We start from the raw sequence: 23,824 nt of genomic DNA on the forward strand, positions 1-23,824 counted from the left end.
GCCTAAAAATACTGCAATCATCTTGTTCATCTGTCTTTCCTGTTCTCCCCTGGCCCCAGCCATATTACAAGTCCATGCTCCACATGGCTGCCTAAACAGTGTTTGTAAAATGCAACTACATCCTGTCACTTCCCTGCCATCAGTCTTTTCGTGGTATCCCATTAGTGGCGGACCGAATGCTACAAGGTTTGGTAGTGGGAAAGGAGGTGAGAAAGTCAGTCCGGAGTTAGGTTTAGTAAGCCTATTTCTTCCCGCCGGATCCTCACCCACTCCTCACCCAGCTGTTACTTCATTAAGCAAGTCAGGTCCAAGTCAGTAATGCTGAGCTAACTGTTCCTCTACCCAGAACTCTCTTCCCCTAATTCTCAGGCTTTGCTTTCTCACTTCCATCCATTCTGCTCAAACCTCCCTTTCTCAGACCTTTCCCAGCCCTATCACAACACCACCTTCCCATGGCCACGGCCCCTTTATCTTCTGATTCTGTGGTGCTGCTTCATGGAATTTAAAACTGCTGACATGATAAAATCAATTATCTATTCCTGTTTCCTCCACTAGAATGTAAGTCCTGGGAAGGCAGGAATATTACTTTGTTCACTATTGCTTAGAAGAGGGACTCACACAAGGACGGTGTCTCATGAATTCCTTTGGAATGAATGAGTCATTTTACCCTCTCCAAAAATGATGGGATAATCTCAGCAGAAGAGGCACCCAAGGTTCATAAAAGTTAAATCATTTGGCTGTTCAATACCAGACAGATCCGAAGCATAAATTCATTGCCTCCTGATGTCAAAAGCCCTGGCTCATTCCTCTGTAGTTCTCTGGATAAATAGTTTGGACGTTTATCCAACAAATACTTATTAAAGAATAGATTCCAAATGTGTTTGAGAAAAACATCTCAATTGAATTTTAATTCTGACATTTAACGTCTAAAGCAAAGAAATAACTTTTACAAATGAGCAGCCTCTCTCATGGACTCTTCAGGATCATTGGTACCAAGAGCTACATCGCTGGTACCAAGGCTCTCTACATCACTGCCTACCCCTTCACCTGTGCTGGTCTTACCATCCTCTGCCCCATGGTCCTGCCCCAAACCATAGCCTTGCATCATAATTGGAAGTGGATATTTTAAGATAAAAGCTGTACCTGGCAAATAAAGAAACACATTTTTTCTAAGTTTAATTAAATAAGTCTGGGCAGCCTTTTTGCAATATGGAGATTAACTGTCAAATTTATGTTAATATGATCTCAGAGAATGAAGCTGCTATAAAAAGTTTCTCCCCTCACCCTTCATTTAAGCTCCTCAGGCTGCCTTCTTGAAGTTTCTTTACATTGATGATGTCTTATTAAAATACCACTAGGTCAACTCTGCAAGAACAAGACAGTTAAAAATATCTAACAAATCCCAAATGTTGAAGACATCAATACAAATAAACTGAAATCGTATCTATGCTACTGAGAGAAAACTGTCACCATGGTCGAGTTTTCAGCATCTCTTTGGAATCACCCAATGCCAAGCTCTTCTTTATCTGATTAACACAGGATTATAAAGATCTTCTGAGCACTCTCAGTATAATACAAAGAGCCTTTCAATTCTCTGAGCATCCCTTCCCTTTTGTGTGTGTATGTGTGTGAAAAAGATGTGCCATCCAGTTTTTTTATTTTGTGATTTTAGAAAAAAATGCTAACAGTTTGAATCATGATTCCTGTTGTGGGGACTGAGTTAATTAAAAACCTGATGTATACATACAGCTGATCCTACCCACCCTAATGAAGAACATTAATTCTAGGACATGTGTGGCTGTAGTCACATTGCTACAAATTACTGGACTCTTTCCTTTATCTGTTTCCAAGAAAGTCTCCCCCTGTTAGTTAGGAAAAAAGAAAAATATGACGCCTTAGTTCTGGGCAGCATAAATTACATGCATCAATCAGAAAAGCCTAAATTAAAATACACATTTGGCAAACAAATATGAATATGTTGATCTCATCTGTGAATCAAAATGATTTAGTGCCGTGCTGACCGCCCCCCCACCCCCCGCCACTGTTCGACGTGAAGGTCACCGTGAGCAGCTTGCTCTCATTGAGAAATGTTTTCGTGTTTTTTAAGCATGTAATTTTATATATGCCCTGATGTTCCATCTAACTAGCGATTCCTATGTAGAGCGACTGATTTATTTTATAAAGAAAATACAGGCTCGTTTTTATTTATGTAATCCAAAACAGATAGCTAAATTAAAATGTTGGGGGAAAAATACAGTGGTTTATAGTTCCTGGGCTGGGGATTCTCCAATGTGTTTATGATACTTTCTAATCTAGCAGAATACTATTTGTGAAATGGGATGCTACACCTTGCCGATATTGAGGGATCATAAATCAGTCCATTCTTATCACCTACTGCATGCATTCTTGGGGCAGGGATAACTGCTTGAGAGATACCCATTACATGGCAGACCTTAAGTAAGGATGATCCGGGGCCTTGCAGACTGTCATTTCTTGACAAGATCTGTAGGCGAAGCAGGCAGATTGAGTCAGGCAGTGATCTCCCTGGACAGAACCATGTTTTATGTTACGACACTTATTTTGAATATTCATGTTGTGTTTTCTTGCTAAGATTTCCTTCTCATAACTACAAACCAGTATGACGATCCCGTCTGTATTAAAGGAGGGGTATGTAATGGTTGCTTTTGATAGGTTGCAACTCAACACTGAGACCCCCCTCATAGCTAAATGGAAGGCAAACAGCACAAGTAAGACAAAACTGCACCACATGCATGCTTTGGTCTGCAACAGTCACCGGACGAACTTGTTAAGTTACAGATTCCTGGGTCTCACTCTCCCCAGTTGTCCAAAAAAAGGTATTATTTACTTATATTTTTTGGCTGTGCTGGGTATTTGTTGCTGCAAGGGCTTTCCTCTAGTTGTGGTGAGCAGGGGATACTCTAGTTGTGGCGCACAGATTTCTCACTGCCGTAGCTTCTTTTGTTGCAGAGCACAGGCTCTAGGCATGTGGGCTTCCATAGCTGTGGTTCCCAGGCTCTAGAGCACAGGTTCAATAGTTGTGGCACACAGGCTTAGTAGCTACACAGCTTGTGGGATCCTCCCTGATCAGGGATCGAATCCCTGTCTCCTGCTTTGGCAGGTGGATTCTTTACCACTGAGCCAGCAGGGAAGCCCTCCCACAACTTCTAATTCAGTAGATCTGGAAGGAGGCATAGGATCTGCATTTTTCACTTCTTCTTAAATGTTACTCAGAACAAACTTTGAGAAAGACTGATGGGAAGATGAATGGGTGAAAAAGAAGATCAAATTATACATAATCGGTTTGTTCCCAAGCAGTCTGACAGAAGATTATATTAAGAGATTAAATTCTGAGTTGGGATGAGCGATTTATACTGCAGACAGCAGAAAGCTGGGCTCTAGGAGATGTATTAGTATTATGACAGTTGCTTTATATCGAGGTGGATTTTTTGGAAGGCAGGGGTAGTAAGGATTATCAGAAGGGATCTGCTCAGAATAAGGCACCTTTGAGCTACACAACAGCCAAACCTCTCAGAATTTTTTTGATCAAATTCCAATTTGAAACAGTCAGTTCTATTATCCCCACACCATATGGACCAATAATGTTTGATTCAGGAAATATGATTACAATATTTCTTGGGCAAATTCTTAGACAGACTAGGTTTTGCATTCTAGGGTACTGATTAATAAGCATGGGGACTTTTGGAAGAAAGAAACCTGTGAAGGTAGGGTGAACAAATTACTATTATGTTTTACCTATTTCAGAAGGTGGTGGGAAAATAGTTCTGTCTATTTCCTTCTATGATGTCACTGAAAACCATTGAAGTCTTCTGAAAAGTAAAATGATGTGACAAAAAAAATGTTTGAGAAATATTGTATCTTAGGGAGGGGACAGAAAGAATCTAAGTCAGTTCTGCATAGATCCATGTTGATCGTTAAGATGGCCAAGATGGATGGATTGGTTATGCTGCAGTCTGTTCGTTTGGCTCAGATAGGCAGTGCCAAGAGGAACTTGGGTACAATTTTGCTCCGTGCTAATTAGAATTGGTCAAATGGTCCTCTGATGAATTTCCTCCCCTGGATAGAATTTTAGAGGATATACAACAAAAAAGTAATTATCAAGGGGTGCCAATTATCCATAGGGTCATCGACACTAGATCCAGGGATGTAGGACTGACTCTCAAATTCTTAGAAATTTTATTCCCCAACTAAAGCAACCCCATTAAAAGTCCTCTTTGAGTGGGCACACAACCAATAGTGCATATGCTGATAGCATTTTCACATACAAATCTGATAGTTAGGCACGCCATTACCCAATTTACACATGCAAATGCAGTAATTGTGTGCACTGGGTGCTCAGGAAACCTGGCACACACCCAGGATGGAGGCCTTTTCAAAGCATGGCCAACCCACCAAATTCCTCTTCCACAACAACTCAAGCTAGGGTCTTACCTCTGTTATACAAAGTCCCACGGGATTCTGGGAGAAAGGATATATGCTTTGTGGGTTTCCCCAGGGACTGAAACTTTTTATCTCATTTGATGTGGACATGTTTTAAGTTCTCTTTTTTTTTTCTTCAATTAATGGACTGTAGACTTCCTCTCCTTTGTAGTAATTCGCCATGTTGTTTCTCTGCTTTTTAAAAAATCCACTCTAATTAGAAAGTACAAATTCCCTCATTATGACTTATTCTCATCTAGAACCTGAAGTGAGAATGATTATGAATTGTTGTAATAAGCGATTTGCGCTTTTAAAAGAATGGAGATTGCTGTTTACAGCCACGCGCACAAGAGTTTACTCCAAGATGCATTTGATTATTCAAATTTACCAAGCTGCTGCAGAAGCAGGCTTTAACTATTTCCTATTTCTTTGTTTATGGATTTTAAATATTCTGGGTTCTTGTGACTACTCAGGCAGTACCACACAGGCAAGTAATTTTTAAAATAAAATAGGATTGAGTATCCTTGCTTTGCCAGTGTTTCTCAAAGAGAAGTCTAAAAGTCTGACATTGATCATGGCAAGATTTTTAGATTAACCAAAGAAGGTAGCAGAAAAAGCATAGTAAATTCTACCAAAAATGGAGAAATGCTGATATTTTGAGAGGTAAAATTGTAATTGAAAATGATAACATTTGTGTATTCATTCAGAAAAAAAAATTCACTGTGTGTTTACCACGCTCCATAAATTGTTCTGGGCATCCTTTCTCATCTCTCTGAACATTCTGTTTCATCTCTGTCTGACCCTTAACTGATGAGATTCTCCAAATTTCCAGATTTCAGTCCTCAACTTTCTACTTACTTTACTGTCTCTTCATGAGAACTTTTATCTTCATTTCTGACCTCCATACTTATCTCTTTCTCCAAGCTAGACTTCTCTTCTAAATTCCAAATCTGTATTTCCAGAAGCCTTTTCATACACTCAGATGAATACTCCAACATACAGCAATAGTAACAGATCTAAATTGGGATTTATATCTTCCTCAGATTTCATGCTAGAGTTAGCTTTTGGTCCTCTCTGGATCTTAAATTCAAGTATGCTATTGGTTCCTGAGTTCAGTAGAGCTACTGTTTAACCCCAGGCTTCCCTTGTGGCTCAGCTGGTAAAGAGTTTGCCTGCAATTCGGGAGACCTGGGTTCGATCCCTAGGTTGGGAAGATCCTCTGGAGAAAGGAAAGGCTACCCACTCCAGTATTCTGGCCTGGAAAATTCCATGGACTGTACAGTCTACAGGGTCGCAAAGAGCCAGACACGACTGAGTAACTTTCGCTTCACTTCACTTTACTGTTTAACCTATCATATTATGTACCTTTACGTAATTGTTGTTGTTGTTTAGTTACTAAGTTGTGTCCAATTCTTTGTGACTCCATGGGCTGTAGCCCTCCAGGCTCCTCTGTCCATGGGATTTCTCAGGCAAGAATACTGGAGTGTGTTACCATTTCCTTCTCCAGGGGTTTTTCCAGACCCAGGGATTGAACCTATGTTTCCTGCATTGGCAGGTGGATTCTTTAGCTGAGCCACCAGGGACATCCCAACTTCATATAATAAATTTTGGTAAATAGCTGCCTGTTTCCACATTGGATTGAACATGTCTTAAATCAGGAGTTGTGTTTTATTGACCCTGTCAATGTCCTTTACCCAGTGACCACCACGAACACCAAGAACACATCCATAGTTGGTCTTATTGCTACTCCAGAGAGAAAGAATACTCCCCAGGGGGCATGTTAAGAGTACTAGGAATAACTATATATATATATATATATAGTACTAGTATATATATATATATAGAGAGAGTATAGTACTCTAACACGGAGAAGGCAATGGCACCCCACTCCAGTACTCTTGCCTGGAAAATCCCATGGACAGAGGAGCCTGGAGGGCTGCAGTCCATGGGGTCGCTGAGGGTCGGACACGACTGAGCGACTCCACTTTCACTTTTCACTTTCATGCATTGGAGAAGGAAATGGAAACCCACTCCGGTGTTCTTGCCTAGAGAATCCCAGGGACGGGGGAGCCTGGTAGGCTGCCGTCTATGGGGTCGCACAGAGTCGGACACGACTGAAGCGACTTAGCAGCAGCAACAGTACTCTAACATGCCCCTTGGGGAGTATTCTATATATAGATAGATAGATAGATATCACATTTGGGTTTGTCTTAGTTGCTTTGGGGGAGTATTTGGGGAAGCAAATCTTTGTTTTGGATTTGATTCTGGGTTGAAATAGAAGTAATTTTGATGGACAATCTTAAAAGATCTCACCTAAAAGGGGGAAAATAAAGACTGCTGTTAAAGTTGTGATTACTAAAATATCAGTGCTTACGTATATTAGTCATGAGAGGGGAATGCTTGATAATGATGGGGTTTAAAAATGTTCATGTTGTGTTTGTGTTCAGACATGATTAGGATGTGCTCTTGTTTTTGCCTTGATGCTTCATGGTCACAGAAGTGGCCTGATCCAATATGGGTGTTCTGTGGAATGGCTTATGTCTAACTGGAAAACATCAATGCCTAGCTTTGAGTGCCTGGCCAGCTCCAGCAGCATCAGAGGATGGATGGTGCCAGGCCAGGTTTCAGCTGTCAGGTCCTGCTTTTCTTGATCAGTCCTCCTTTTCAGTCAGAGGAAGACAGACAGACCATGGGTTATTAATCCATGATATTCAAATTTTCTCCATTGTCAAGACTGTGCTGATCAGGACCAGGAGGGTGTCCGGAGAACATAGTCAATCCCTGTACAAGGGTTAATCCATCCTTTTTTATATATTATAGGATGCGTTGTTCAGGCTTCTCTGGTGCATCAGTGGTAATGAATCTGCCTGCCAAGCAGGAGATGCAGGTTCAGTCCCTGGGTTAGGAAGATCCCATGCAGAAGGAAATGGCAACCCACTCCAGTATTTTTGCCTGAAGAATTCCATGGAGAGAGGAGCCTGGGGGGCTACAGTCCATGGGGTCACAAAGAGTCAGACACAACTGAAGTGACTTAGCAGCAGCAAAGGTTTAGAAAACGGTGCTGAAGAATTAGAAAATCAGCTTTATTTCATTGTCTTACATGGAATCTGTCTACTTTTGCAATCACCAGCTTGTTCCAAAGCTTTGATTGGAGATTTCTACTTATGTAGTAAACTACCACACAATTGCACTCATCTCACACTCTAGGAATGTAATGCTCAAAATTCTCCAAGCCAGGCTTCAGCAATACGTGAACCGTGAACTTCCTGATGTCAAGCTGGTTTTAGAAAAGGCAGAGGAACCAGAGATCAAATTGCCAACATCCGCTGGAACATCGAAAAAGCAAGAGAGTTCCAGAAAAACATCTATTTCTGCTTCATTGACTATGCCAAAGCCTTTGACTCTGTGGATCACAATAAACTGTGGAAAATTCTGAAAGAGATGGGAATACCAGACCACCTGACCTGCCTTTGAGAAACCTGTATGCAGGTCAGAAAGCAACAGTTAGAACTGGACATGGAACAACAGACTGGTTCCAAATAGGAAAAGGAGTACATTAAGGCTATATATTGTCACCCTGCTTATTTAACTTCTATGCAGAGTACATCATGAGAAACTCTGGGCTGCAAGAAGCACAAGCTGGAATCAAGATTGCCGGGAGAAATATCAATAACCTCAGATATGCAGATGACACCACCCTTATGGCAGAAAGTGAAGAGGAACTAAAAAGCCTCTTGATGAAGGTGAAAGAGGAGAGTGAAAAAGTTGGCTTAAAGCTCAACATTCAGAAAACGAAGATCATGGCATCTGGTCCCATCACTTCATGGGAAATAGATGGGGAAACAGTGTCAGACTTTATTTTTGGGGGGCTCCAAAATCACTGCAGATGGTGATTGCAGCCATGAAATTAAAAGACGCTTGCTCCTTGGAAGAAAATTTATGACCAACCTAGATAGCATATTCAAAAGCAGAGACATTACTTTGCCAACAAAGGTCCATCTAATCAAGGCTATTGTTTTTCCAGTGGTCATTTATGGATGTGAGAGTTGGACTGTGAAGAAAGCTGAGCACCGAAGAATTGATGCTTTTGAACTGTGGTGTTGGAGAAGACTCTTGAGAGTCCCTTGGACTGCAAGGAGATCCAACCAGTCCATTCTGAAGGAGATCAGCCCTGGGATTTCTTTGGAAGGAATGATGCTGAAGCTGAAACTCCAGTACTTTGGCCACCTCATGCGAAGAGTTGACCCATTGGAAAAGACTCTGATGCTGGGAGGGATTGGGGGCAGGGGGAGAAGGGGACTACAGAGGATGAGATGGCTGGATGGCATCACCAACTCAATGGACGTGAGTTTGAGTGAACTCAGGGAGATGGTGATGGACAAGGAGGTCTGGCGTGCTGCGATTCATGGGGTCGCAAAGAGTCGAACATGACTGAGTGACTGAACTGAACTGAACTGAGTTGTCACTTATACAGATTTCCTGAGAATCCTCTGTTTAAGATCCCTTTATAGAATGAATGTCCAATAGTAAGGAGGAAGCAATGTATGCCTCTGGGCTGGCAAACATTTTCCCAGGGGTTAACAACTTGGAGTTTTACTACTATGTGAGTTGTTAATAGTACCTGCTAGCTTCTTTTTCATCAAGGCTCAAGGGCAATTTGTCTCTGGTGCCTTTTTCAAAAGATCAAATCCATACACTGTGCAGAGACAACTTAGGTGGATGTTTTAGACAGGCAATTTCTACTTACTGCTGACAAATCTTAGGTGTCATACAAGTCTATTGCATTAATAGTCATATCAGCTTGAAAAGGGGCAGAATCTACAATTGAAAGTAATTTCCAAAAGCCTGAGTAATTCTTTTATTGTAGGAGATAACTTGTGCATCCTAGAAAGGATTGGTCTTAATTTTATGAAAGTTAATGATGGAATTTTGGGGCCTTAGAAGTTTAGTATATTATTTAATATTTTGTGAAGTATAATATGGGCCTTCCAGGTAGCACAGTGGTAAAGAATCCACCTGCCAATGCACAAGACACAGGAGACATGGGTTTGATTCCTGGGTTGAAAAGATCCGTTGGAGGAGGAAATGGCAACCCACTCCAGTATTCTTGCCTGGGAAATCCCATGGACAGAGACCTAGTGGGCTACAGTCCATGGGGTTGAAAGAGTCAGACACAGCTAAACACACACATCCACACACAGTATAATATAATACAGCAACACACAAGTATATCATATAATATTTTAAAATTAAAAATTAGAAAAAACCCATTGACTTGTACACAAATTTGTCTTTTTCTATAGCTATTGTACCTACTTTAATCATTTATACAGATTATCTTTAATCAAAATAATTATTTTGGAAAAAAAACAATTTTTTTATTCTTCATTACAAGAGAAAACCTGAGAACAAAAGATCGTGAAATTGTTTAGCTATTCTATTACATGAACACTTACTTAAGAAGTCAAAAATTATGTTATTTTATAAAAATATAAATAAATTATTTATATAATTCTATAATTTATACAATAAATTATTTATATAAATAAATTATATTTATTTTAATGTTTATTTATTTATTTTAATATGTATAATGTGATTCAAAACTATTTGCATATTTTGTTAATAAATTACCATTTTAATAAATAAGAGTAAAGTAAAATTAGACTCAACTACCCAATGCTTGTGTCTGTTGCTTGTTTAGAAATTTTATGAGCTTCCAAAGATTACCTATTAATTAACCTAATCATTTTCTTAAAATTGAAATTTAATTAAGTATCTAGAAATTACTAATTTTAGTTAACAGCTTAAATCATATGATTTGCAGGATTGTAAGAATTTCATACAATTAAATCTTAAAGAAGTTATTCATTATTATCATTCCATTTAGTTGATTATAATTTAATATATATAATTTTAAATGTTAAACAAGCTATGATAACAGTGACACTCTACTTAATTCACCAAACTAATGTAGGATATTAAAGATGGTTAAATCTTAAGAAATTTACTGTAACATTATTCTTATACAGTAAGCTAATGTTTTTAGTGTCTTTTAATCATACTAATGCACATCTTTTGTCTCAGAAGTAAAGCTTTTTCTTATCTTGTAACTATAGTAACAGAAGCTACCATATAAATATAGATAAATAGAAACACAAAATACATAAAGAGAAACACAAAACAAAACACAAAGAGAAACACAATTAATAACTAATTTTTACTTTCTTTGGGACATTTTAGACTATTTATCTGAACTAAATATTTGAGTGGGTACTGACTTTTTATATCAGTTAACCTTGAATGTTTCCTAAAAGAGTTGAAAAAGAAGGAAGAAGAATAGAAAACAAATGAGAGGGATTCAGTTTCATAAAAATATGAGATTACTGCTGTAAAAAATAATTATATGACACGATTGTCTATGTAGGAAACAACTCCAAAGAATCATCAACAACAAAGGCTGCTGGAACTACTAGGTGATTCTAGCAAGGTTGCAAGATAGAAGATTAATATACAAAAGTAATTACATTTCCTCTGTAAGAAAATTAAGTTTGGATATAGATAACAGCTTGACATACATGTACACAAGAGAGTGATCTACAACTGGTTTAGACAGAGCTTGACAATTTCATCATAACAATTAAAACGCTAGCATTTGGGAACTCCCTGGCAGTCCAGTGATTAGGGCTTGGCCCTTTCACAGCTGTGTTCCAGGGTGCAGTCTCTGACTGGGGAACTAAGATCCCACAAACCACATGGTATGGGGCAGGGGGGGAAGCCAGCATTTACTAATCTCTGAATATATATATATATATATATTTTTTTTTTTTTTTTAAAGAAAAAGAAACAACAAAAATCCACAGAGAAAAGCTCGTCCCCTCTGTTAAACAAAGTCATCTTTTAGGCAAAGGAAACAACTTTCTCATAAAAGCATCTTTGCTTTTGGTTCTAAGCTAATGTCAATTAAATAATCTCTTTCCTGTTAAAAACTCCCCAACATGGCCACTGAAATTCCAAAAATTGTCCCTGGTGCTATGGTGACCATTAAGAGAGAGAGGCGTGTCAGTTAGTATCATGGTGAGAAGACAAGGAGGAAGCAGATGTTTGACCTGAAGGAGGCAGAGCTTTAGGTTGAGAGTATCCCATGGTGGGTGCCTTGTACAGAATGGGTGCTTTGTACATTGTCAGTTCAGTTCAGTTCAATCGCTCAGTCATGTCCAACTCTGTGTGACCCCATAGACGGCAGCCCACCAGGCTCCCCGATCTCTGGGATTCTCCAGGCAAGAACACTGGAGTGGGCTGCCATTGCCTTCTCCAATGCATGAAAGTGAAAGTGAAGTCGCTCAGTCTGACTCTTAGCAACCCCTTGGACTGCAGCCTACCAGGCTCCTCCGTTCATGGGATTTGCCAGGCAAGAGTACTGGAGTGGGTTGCCATTGCCTTCTCCTGCAATTGATAAGGCAGACAAATACTGAACTGACAACTAAAGCTATGAAATACTGAAGTTGTGTTCTTTTTCTTCTTACTGTTTAAAAGTATTTTCAGGAATTATTCACATCTTATAAGAAAACTTTAGAATTTTTATTCCTATCTACCCTTGAGAAATACTAACTGAAAGCTAATTAAATAAAAATAATATTGCCAGTCACACAAGCTCTGTGAAGACATAGGGAAAGATTGTTTTGTTCATTGAGCTCTAGCCTAGACGGGCAGCAACTGCCTCACACCTTCTTATCAGCAGCAATAAATTGGCAGCCTCAATCCACTGTAATTCTCCTGGGTGAGTGTTGTTGCACATTCGCTAGTTGGATGCACAGAAGTGTAACTGGAGAACTAAGCTGCTATACCAGGCTCAAAAATGGAGAGGCTCTCTTCAGAGATTTTTAACTACTTTATTTTTATTTTGACAAATATGTCAGGGAATAGAAAAGAAGAAAAAGAATTGTATTAAAATAACTGCAATGGTAGCTACATATATTAATATATTTTGCTGTACACCTGAAACTGACACAACATTGTTAATCAACTATCCTCTAATATAAAATTTAAAAATTGTTAAAAAGAAAAAAAAATGCCAAAGCAAAATAATGCTATGGGAAGAAAAATGACAACAATGGGACTCGTATTGGCGGTATAGATGCTCAAGACCGGTAGAGTGAGAATGACAGAGTTATTTTTCCATCTTGAGACTGAGACACAACGGAGCATTGAGGCATCCTTGGACGGAGTCAGTGAATGAAGCTCACAAGAACTGAATAGGTTTGAGAGACGGCTGTGGAGGTGCTACTAAGAGGCCAAAGAAAGTGTCCAAGTGTTAAGGCAAGCTTAACAATAATTCAGACAACAAGTAGCTTGGAGTTTGTAGAAGTGGTGGCAAGGTCACAACAAGAAATTGTGGCCCACAGAGAAGAATCAGTAGGGGGCTGCCACTATCTGGGTTCACTCACCGGAGCAGCAGGCTCCAGCTACTCAAAGAGTGCTTCTGGGCAGACCTGAGTTGTTCAGACAAAAGTGAGACCAAAGCTGCAAGCCTCACTGTTGGCTGCCTGTGGGTGGGGAGAGCTGGGACTAAAAAGGCAGTGAGAAGACCACTGGGACACCGTGGGGTGGCTGCCCTCTACCCCCTGGCAGAGACCTGAAGTTATATGAGGATGGTTCTCAGAACATCATGTAAGTAAGTCACTTTTAAACACAACTAAGCATTAGGTGATCCAGTGAAGTGAAAGTTGCTCAGTCGTGTCCGACTCTTTGCAACCCCATGGACTGTACAGTCCATGGAATTCTCCAGGCCAGAATACTGGAGTGGGTAGCCTTTCCCTTCTCTAGAGGATCTTCCCAATCCAGGGGTCAAACCCAGGTCTCCTGCATTGCAGGCGGATTCTTTACCAGCTGAGCCTCAAAGGAAGCCCGAACCTAAGTGTACTCATCTTAAAAATGGAGATAAAAATAGCTACCTTACAGGCTTTAACAAAAAAATGTAAACAACAACCCTGGTATATTATGTAGTAGTCACTACATCATCACTGTTAGCATTTTTATATTATATTAAGCTTCCCAGTGGGAGCCCAGGTGGAACATACTTACAGTGACTTGCTGGTTAAAAAATGAGTGAAGTCAGAAAGAGAAAAACAAATATCATATATTAATGCATATATGTGGAATCTAGAAAATGGTATAGATACTTGCAAAACAGAAGTAGAGACACAGATATAGAGAACAAACGTGTAGACCAAGAGAAAAAAGAGGGTGGGTGGGGTGAATTGGGAGATTGGTGTTGATATACATACACTATTGATACTATGTATTATGTATCAAAGGTCCCTCCAGTCAAAGCTATGGTTTTTCCAGTAGTCATGTACGGGTGCGAGAGGAGGATTATAAAGAAAGCTGAGCACAGAAGAACTGATGCTTTCGAACTGTGGTGTTGGATAAGACTCTTGAGAGTCTCTTGGACAGCCAGGAGATCAGTCAATCTTAAAGGAAATCAGTCCTGAATATTCATTGGAAGGACTGATGCTGAAGTTGAAACTCCAATACTTTAGCCACCTGATGCGAAGAACTGACTCATTGGCAAAGACCCTGAAGCTGGGAAAGATTGAAGGCAGGAGGATAAAGGGACGACAGAGGATGAGAGAGTTGGATGGCATCACCGACGGACATGAGTTTGAACAAGCTCCGGGAGTTGGTGATGGACAGGGAAGCCTGGCGTGCTGCAATCCAGGGGGTCCCGAAGAGTCCAACACAAATGGGCAACTGAACTGAATCAAACTGATACTATGTATAAAATAGAAAACTACTGAGAACATGCTGTATAGCTGAGGGAATTCTACTAAATGCTCTGTGGTGACCTTTCCTTTGGGAAGGAAACCCCAAAAAGAAATAGCTGATTCACTTTGCTATGCAGTAGAGGCTGACACAACATTGTAAAGTAACTATATTCCAATAAAAATTTAAGAATGAGTTTACCCTATTTTTCTGGCCTCATTTGACTTTATTTCCCTATTTTGGTTTCTTTATTTTTATCCTTATTCTTATAGATTAAGTAAATATCAAATTAAGAGTTAAATATTATTTTAAAAATATTGAACACAAATTGCAGATGGTAAATTTAATAAACTAAGTAGGTAAGATTCTGATTTCTTATTTTCCTTAAAAAAAAAAGAAAGAAAGAAATGTAGATTGTGTTTTGGCTTCAAAAAGTGAGATCCTGCAGTTGAAACATGATAGAAATAGCCTTTAAAAGCTAAATGAAATGAATAGTCTTGCAAAGGGAATAAAGGCGGAATTTTTCACAAGTCCCTGGAAACCAGCAAAAAAGCATCAGAACTGTTGTTTGCAGTAATAATTGTGATTACTTAGTTAAAATACCCTGTACAAGAAGCTTTCTATGTTTTTTGCTCCTCTACAAGGAAAATTAAAACAGAACACATAGCATTGGGGCCAGTTTGTTTCCAAAGAAGTCAATTATTAATATAGTATTTAGTATTTAATGAACTAAGCCCGTGTATGTGGAATGCTGCAAAGAGATTGCCATACCAGCAGAGAACAGGTGTTGAGGTAAGCTTTGTGCGTATGTTTACCAGCTGATTAGTACCCATTAAAATGATAATAATCTAATAAAAAATTACTTTATATCTAGTGGAAGTGGAAAGTCCCCTGTGTGTTGGAAAATAATTTTACTCCCTTTGCCATGGCAGTGGTGAGAATCCACACCCAAAGCAGCCGGAATATTCTCAATTTCTATACCTTAGACTTTTCTCTTTAAGCATCCCTTTCTCCATAAGTGTGGTCCAGGCGGTTAGGGCAGTTCACTTTCTTATGGTTTCAAGGGACAGGCAAACATGTATCCATTCACCACCATCCTCTCTGGTAATGGGAGAAAAATAGGAACCTTAGTAAATGATAATGCTCTGTCTGCAATAAGACATTGGATGGAGCTATGGGTGTCCTGAAGCACCATCCTGAGCCTTGGTTGTCCCAGAGAGCCTTGAGTGGCTGCTAAAGCAGCTCTTAGTGTCCCCTGAACTGGTAGTCCCTGGGGAAGTCCCTGATTTCAGGCTAGTCATACTCAAAACTGTGATGAATACCAAGTCCCATCATCCCCAGCGTCAATTCCTACCATTTCTCTTCATGACATGTCTACCTATTCTGTCTCAACTGAGCCTGACACACTTTACTTTTGTTCTACCAAAAGCTGAGCTCAAGAAATTTTTAGGAATTTAGCTACATACACTACAGAGTAGAGACTGAAAACTAAGAGTTATTAGCAGTGTGACCAGAATCAAATCCTTCCAAGATAACCAAAAGGCTCACAAACTCCAAGAACAAACTTATAGTTACCAGAGGGGAAGGGTTAGTTAGGGACTTTAGGATCGATTTCTATTTCTATATTTAAAATGGATAACCAATAAGGTCCAACTGTAGATCACAGGGAACTCTGCTCAATATTATGTAACAACCTAAATGGGAAAAGAATGTGAAAAAGAATAGATATACGTATATGTATATCTGAATTACTTTGCTGTATACCTGAAACTGGGCTTCCCAGGTAGCTCAGTGGTAAAGAATCTGCATACAGTGCAAGTGACCTGGGTTTGATTCCTGGGTTAGGAAGATCCCCTGGAGGAGGGCATGGCAACCCATTCTAGTATTCTTGCCTGGAGCGTTCCATGGACAGAGGAGTGTGGCGGGCTACAGTTCATAGGGTCGCAAAGAATTGGACACGACTCAAGCCACTAAGCAGCCACAGCATACTTGAAACTATCACAACATAGTTAATAAACTATGTGCATGCTCATTGGCAGTCCTACGATCTCCTTAAATATAGAGTATGTCTCCTTTGGGAAATTTGGAGAAAGTGATAGGATTTAGTACATATAGGTTGAGTTTAGGGCAACTAATCTAGATTGGAAGACTAATTGGAACAAATGTTTTATGGATAATATGTGGAAAGAAGTAAGGAGGGGTTTTTCTCAAGTCCGCTGGGTTTATTGGAGTGATTACTTCACTGATTCATAAGAGGTCAGAGGAAGAGTAAGGAACAGAGAACATCCTTCCAGACTCTAGTGCCAGGGTCCAGCCAAGGTGGATCCAGGGAATTCGAAGCAGGGACGACGTCGGCGAGGATCAGGAAACAATTGCTTAATTAAACGTTAATTAAGGATATAAAGAGTGGTTAAATAAGGATAGCTCAGTGAGGAAATTCAGTGGAGAAAAGAGGCTGAATAACTTGGTTTACGTGGAAAGCTAATAAAATTCCAAAATAAGGAATCTGCGTCACCTACATAGGCTGCAGGCGTCCTCCCGTTCTCCCGAAGGAGAGGAGACACTAAGGCCTCCCTGGTCAGATCTTAAAAGCCCAGGCAAAATTAGTAGGCTTGACGAGCCTCCACGCCCCAGATGGAAATTCAGCCAGAAGGTGAGAGAGAGAACGACATGGGGAGACCAAGTTTCAGTGAACAAAGCCCGCACTTTATTTTCCAAAGTAGTTTTTATACCTTAAGTTATGCATAGAGGATAATGGGGGAAGAGGTAGAGTCATGCAGTAAGCCAGGCTTTCTTCCTGCAAACTTATCATATGCAAAAGTTTAGGTGATTTACATCATCTTCTGGCCGGAGGCCTGTTAACATTTTAAGACCCTTTCTTCAGAAAACTTATTTTTCTCTAAAGGTGATTATTCTAAAGTCAGGTGCCACCCTCTGAAAGCATTAGATAAAGTTGCATTCTTATAGGGCAAAGATGTGGTGGGCTATAACAAGAAAAAGAATTAACTCAAGGGTCCAAGGTTACAAACATTAAAGCTACTACTTACATTCCTATACACCAATTATATTAATCAATACACTGCCAGGGACACAGTAGGTAAGGGATATGGAAACTTAGCAGCAAACATTGGCCCAAGAAGTGAAAAACCCTTCACCAATACAATTTCTAATCAATCTTTTAACTGCTCAAAGGAATCTGTATTCAGACAGTTTAGAACATCTCATGCATCTCACGGTTGTGAACTAAAACACTCTTGTCACACCCAGGAACTTTACTAACTGGAACTGTAATTTAACTCTTTTTCAGAGAGAGGTGGTGGGGGACAGCCCCCCCCATAAAGTCAGAGGTGTAGGTGAGAGCACAAAGCAGTAAAGTAGTCAGACTCTGGTTTTGGGGGTAGATGCTCGAGAATTTCCAGGGGGACTCCTGAGGCTCGATCCTGCCTTTGTGTATGCCGAGCCTCCTTCCTCATGACCTTTGCCATGGGCGGAGTTCCTCATGCTGGCTCCCAGCACTCTAGGAGCTCTCCTTGAGCCTAGGGAGAGCCAGGAAGCCTGTGCTCCTCCTCAGTGCAAAGTAAGGACCTGGCCAGGTGACTACAAATTAAAAAATTAGCGGGAATAGCTGACTATGTGATGCTAGCCCTTTATTCAAGTCCAAGCCACCCATAGGCTACACCATGGTTGGTTCCTCAAGGAATATAGAGCTGTGACTCCTAGGAAGTGAACACTTTGGGGTCCATATTGCTAACTCAGTGACCTGACTTACTACTGGTGGCTGGATCTCTTGGACTTCCCAATGTGTGGACACGAATTCTGATTTCTCAGGCCTTAACATCCTGCCCAGCTTTTGATCTTGTCCATTTTTTCTTGTAGCAACATCTTTGTGGTTGTAGGCAGTTTAGGTAGGCTCACTCTACTCTGGCTTCAGAACCCTTCAGAAGAAGAAGCGCTATACAGACACAACATAGATTTGTCTTCCTGGCTTAACCACAAGGCTTTGGACAAGTTTTGGAGACAAGTTGAGTATCACAGTGGCTATCATTAATGCTGAGTACTGTATTTTCCATAATTTGGCTGCTAGAGGTGGTAGAAGAGGGACCCTGGGACTTCCAGGAACTAAGAGTGACTCTGAAATGCAAGACTGTAAGGGACACCCCCTTTTCTTTGGTCCTGGAAGCCAACAGGTGCTGGTGCTGGGATCAGAGGACAGAATATCATGATGGTGAGCACTTCCCGTTAGAAGGGTCAGGCTGTTATCACAATTCTAGTGAAACCTAGAAGTCAGCTGTCCCCTCTACCAGACTTCTTGGGATAGGACTTTGTATAATAGCTCCATGCAGTTTTCATAAGGAATTCACCAGCCCACAGATCCATAGTGAGCAATGTGGAATTTTCTGTAGGTTTAACCCGGGAAATAGAAGAGAAGACTACACAAATGTCAACACTGTATCATTTAAAAATGCTCATGGGATATGTTTGTTTTCCAAACTTTCTTCCAAATTTTCATCTCCCTAACTGGGACCCAGAGTAGTTTTCTTCTCTTCTTTCATCACACAGTACCCAGAACCTTCTGCCGGGTTCCCCTCCTCCCTTTATTAATGACACAGTTACTGAGACCAGTCTCTCTTAGGGGGCAATGGTGAGTTATACAAAAACAAAGCAACAAAATACTTCTATTACACCAGCGTAAAATCCTTAATGAGAGGTGACCACTGCCATGTACCTGGTACCTTGTATCCTCTTCTGCAGCCTTTGGAGGTAGGAATTACTCTCTATAGCTGGTAGGTAACTAAAGTTTAGGAAGCTTCACAGTGAATTTGTGAAAAGAGATGACATAAACCCAAATTATATAACTCCAAGTCAGGGTTATTTATTTTTGAACCACACAAGGAACAAGACATTCTTGGATACTTAACCTCTAGGGTAAAGGAAGAGATTGTTGCCCTTTCATTATAATCCTAATCACAAAAGGATAACAAATTTTGTCAAGAATGAGGTTAGAGGCCTTGATTAAATCCAGCTATCTGCTTTCTGGAAAGGGTGTGTTCTAAGAAAGGAAGTAACCAAGCCAAAGGAAACCAGGGACTCTGAGTTAAGAAAGAAAAGGAGAGCCCTCACACAGCATATTTCTGTATAATTTTGTTATTTTGTTCAACTCATTTTGTCAGCAGGGGTTCTCTTTGACTATGAAAGAGAAGAAGAAAATCTTTTCTTAACAATAATATACACTTGCCATGAGAGAGATGAAGCAGAAGATTAAGCAAGAAACTCAGCTATTTTATTGCCCTAAGGCATTATTCATTTCCCTGACACATTATGTTTTTAATTAAAATTGCATGTGAGTTAATTAAAATATTCACTCAGGCACTTTCCCACACCCCCGCCTCTTGCATGGGTTCCTTGTTCCTCTTGAAGCTTTTTGGTAAAATTCAGTTTCATTTTAACTTTGCTGCCTTTATTGGCTACAGCTTTACCAGAGAGTCTATATACAAAGTTAACTGAAAAAAAATCTAATTTACAAAATTCATTCTGAAGTGGCCAAGGGAAAGGGAAGTGGCCAGAGGTGGAATTGTTATGGCTTAGACATTTCTTCCTGCTTACTTAATCAAAAACATGAAGTTGGCATTGATATAAAGCATATTAAAAAGGGATCCTTTGATTTTTCTTGTGATAGACATGTTTATCCATCTGTAGTCCTTTGTTCTGGAAATAATCATCATTGATGGCCCCTATGGTTGTGTAACCAGAGCTTTCTCTGTTTACAGCTGATAGATTCACCTTTGGTAGACATTTATCTATTGAAACCTATCAATTGACAAGCCAGTTACTCTGAGTAACTCTGAGAGACAGGCTCCCTCTTAAAAAGGTTGATATAGAGACACAAAGACCTTGGTCACCGGTGGCATCTCTGTGGTTGGTTGGTTCATTTGCAAACATGAAATTGACTGAAAGGAAGAATAGAAAGAATCAGAGAGGGTTGTAGCCACATGGCTTCTGAGCTGGACAAGACAGAACCTCGAGTTTCTTCCCATGCCAATACCCATGAGGAGTGTCAGTATTCTCGAGATTTTCCTTTTTGTGGGGGAAGGATGTTCTTTTGCTTGTTTGTTTTATAATAAATCCCTCATTTTTAGGGTCAGCTAAAATGAATTTTGGATCCTTGTAAACAATGAGCTTTGCCTAAAATATCCATGCTTCACAACTCCATATATCCCTAAGTAGCCCTGATAGAGATAATATTAAAAATCAAAATCAAAATGAGTAGAAAGAAGCCATTATGAAGATCCACTGACAAAATAAAGTTCAGATCTGAGAAGAATATATTTTAACAACCACAGAATCCCTTGTGAAGATTTTGGGGAAATTTTATTTTTCTGTGTTTTTTTTCCACCTCCAGTGATGTTTCATTACCTCAACAACGTGTCCCTGAGATCCTAGTGCCCGGGGGCAGCTGCCTGGCTGACAAATTTGCTCATTTTCCCTGCTACCTAGATAAAGGCGCCGTGTCTTTCTCCACGATCAGATTTCTAATACCAGCATTAACCCAGCTGGATGTGGTTGTTGTTCAGCTACTAAGTCGTGTCTGACTCTCTGCGACCCCGTGGACTGCAGCACTCCAGGCTCCCCTGGCTCACACTGTCTCCAGGAGTTTGCTCAGATTCATGTCCCTTGAGTCGGTGATGCTATCTAACCATCTCATCCTCTGCTACCCTCTTCTCCTTTTCATTTCCATCTTTCCCAGCATCAGGGTCTTTTCCAATACATATATCTCCCACCTCTTGGACCCGCCTCCCACCCTACCTCCCAACTCATCGCTCTGGGTCAGAGCACTGAGCTGAGCTCCCTGTGCTATACCTCATGTTCCCGCTAGCTACCTACTTTACATGTGGTAACATATATATGTTGATCCTAATCTCCCAATTTGTCCCACCCTCTCCTTCCCCTTCCCGCCTGCTCATGTCCATATGTACATTCTCTACATCTATGTCTCTATTCCTGCCCTGCAAATAGGGAGCCTCCTCATCAAGAAAGTATGTACTGTTATTTCTTTTATCTTAAAATCTTTGCTTGATTCTTCTTTCCTCTTTAGCTACCATGCCTTCATTCTTCTTCCCTAACTGATGAACTTCTTGATGAAATTTACTGAATTATTGCTTCCTGTTCTTACCAAACTAGTGTGTCCTTTTCCTCTTATTCCCTCTTGAATCAACTCTGATCAAGCTTTGGTCCCCACCCACTCCATCAAAACTCTTCTTATCAAGTCTCCAATAACCTTTATGGGCTTCCCAGGTTGCGCTAGTGGTAAAATAATCTGCATGACAATGCAGAAGACTTAAGAGATGTGGGTTCAATCCCTGCATCAGGAAGATCCCTTGGAGGAGGAAATGGCACCCCACTCCAGCACTCTTGTGGGGAGAATCCCAAGGACAGAGGAGCCTGCTGGGCTACAGTCCATGGGGTCACAAACAGTTGGATACTACTGAGCACCTGAGCACACAATAACCTTTACATTTCTAAACCCAATAACCGGTTTTGAGTCCTTATATACTTGACTAATCAGCAGCAGCAGTTACCAGAGTTGAGAACTTCTTTCTCTGTGATACACTTGAAGCATTTTGCTTCTAGGACATCATACTCTCTTGATTTTAACAACCTACTAGATACTTCTCAATCTTCTTTGTTGCTGCTGCTTCTTCTCTATGACCTCTTAATGTTGTGGTTCCCCATATTTCTATCTTTTCTTATTACTCTATAGTCCCACCCAGGTGATGGCATTGAATCTCATGTTTTAAAATGTAATTTCTATGCAAAAAACTCCAAAATTTATATCTCTAACTCAGATATTTCTTCTGAGGTTCCTATGTTCCCCTGCCCACTTGGTATCTTCATTTGAATATCTATTGGAAATCGCATAGTTCAAACTAAAACTCTGCTCGTGATATTCTTCCCACTAATCTGCCTTGTCCATAGCTTTCTCTGTCTTGCTGAAGAGCAGTTTTACCCTTCCTGTGTCTCAGTCCCAAACTTTCTAGTTAATTAAGATTCCTCTTTATCTCTCTTTCATGCTCATAATCATTATGTTATATGATTCTGTGTCCTTTACCTTGAAGATATTTACCTGAATCTAATCACTTTTTGCTGTCTCTCTTGCACCACACTTGCCCATTGATTATGAACACTGCAAGGACCTTTTAACTAGGCTTCTCTGTTTCCCAGTTTGTGTCTCTACTGTCCATTCACAACACAGCAGCAAAAGTATTTCTTTGAAAATGTAAGTCATATCATATCATTCTGTTACAAATCCTGCAATGGCTCTCTACTTTGCTCAGAGTAGAAGCCAAAGTCCTGGTGATTTGGCTAACAAGGGCCTCACAGAGCTCACTTAGACCTACGCACAGTGACTCTTCTGATCCTTCGGAATGCCAAGAACATCCTCTGTTCCCTCAGCTTTCCTCTTAGATATCCACACGCTATATCCTTTACCTCATTTTGAATAAGGTCCCACCCTTACCACCTAGGGCTTCCCAGGTGGCACTAGTGGTAAAGAACCTGCCTGCCAATGCAGCAGATGTAAGAGATGAGGGTTCGATCCCTAGGTTCGGAAGATCCCTTGGAGGAGGGCATGGCAACCCACTCCAGTATTCTTAACTGAAAACCGGACAGAATAACTTAGCGGGCCCCTGTCCCTAGGGTGGCAAAGAATCGGACATAACTGAATCGACATAGCATGCACACATGCTCATCACCTATTTAAAAAAAATGTAACCTCTATCCTGATATCTTGTAACCTGCTCAATTTTGTTTTCTACAGAGCTGCTTATCATCTTCTAACATATGATTGATGTTTTTATTATTTGTTTATTCTCTTTTTATTCTATTGGCTTGTCTCCCACATATGCAAATGTAATCTCCCTCTAAAATTAGGGGGTTTGCGTGGTTTTCGCACTAATATTTCCATGCATCCCAAACAGTATACCTGGCATATAGTAGGTTCACAATCAATATTTGTTGACTGACTGGATGAATGAAGGCTTCTAAGCTAAGGAGGGCAGATCAAAGACTGGGGAGGCAAAGATGAGCATAATTTACATGGAGGAGTATAAGATGAAGAGTTCCAAAAACCTAAACATGGACACTCTTAAATCTTCCGTCTAATACTAAATGTGACATGTAGAGGGGTAAGACTCCATGAAGCTGGGGAAACAGCAAATGCCAGGGAAAGAATAATTACTTGAGTGCTGCAAGCTATAAAGCCACTCAAGCTTGAACATGATAGTCCCGATTGCCAGAGCGCAGAGACTTCCTTGAACACCAAGTGCACTCAGTAAAGCTTCCGTCAAGATCATGACCTAGGAGTTTAGTACCAAACTTCACCATGAGGAAAGGCTATTCAAGACCTGCCTAAAAAAGAAAAAACAAAACAAAACACCTTAAAACTCTCAAGCTAATCTATAACTAAAGCCACTCTCTGTAAGACAAATCAACACTCTAAAGAAAGACAACAGAATCCATACACATAATCCAAACAACGAAAACAAGAAAACGCAAACATTGGCTATTGTAACATTTAGAATATCTATCATCTAATTTTTAATAG

This window comes from Bos javanicus, chromosome 14 (assembly GCF_032452875.1).
Source record: "Bos javanicus breed banteng chromosome 14, ARS-OSU_banteng_1.0, whole genome shotgun sequence".
Classification (NCBI taxonomy): Eukaryota; Metazoa; Chordata; class Mammalia; order Artiodactyla; family Bovidae; genus Bos; species Bos javanicus.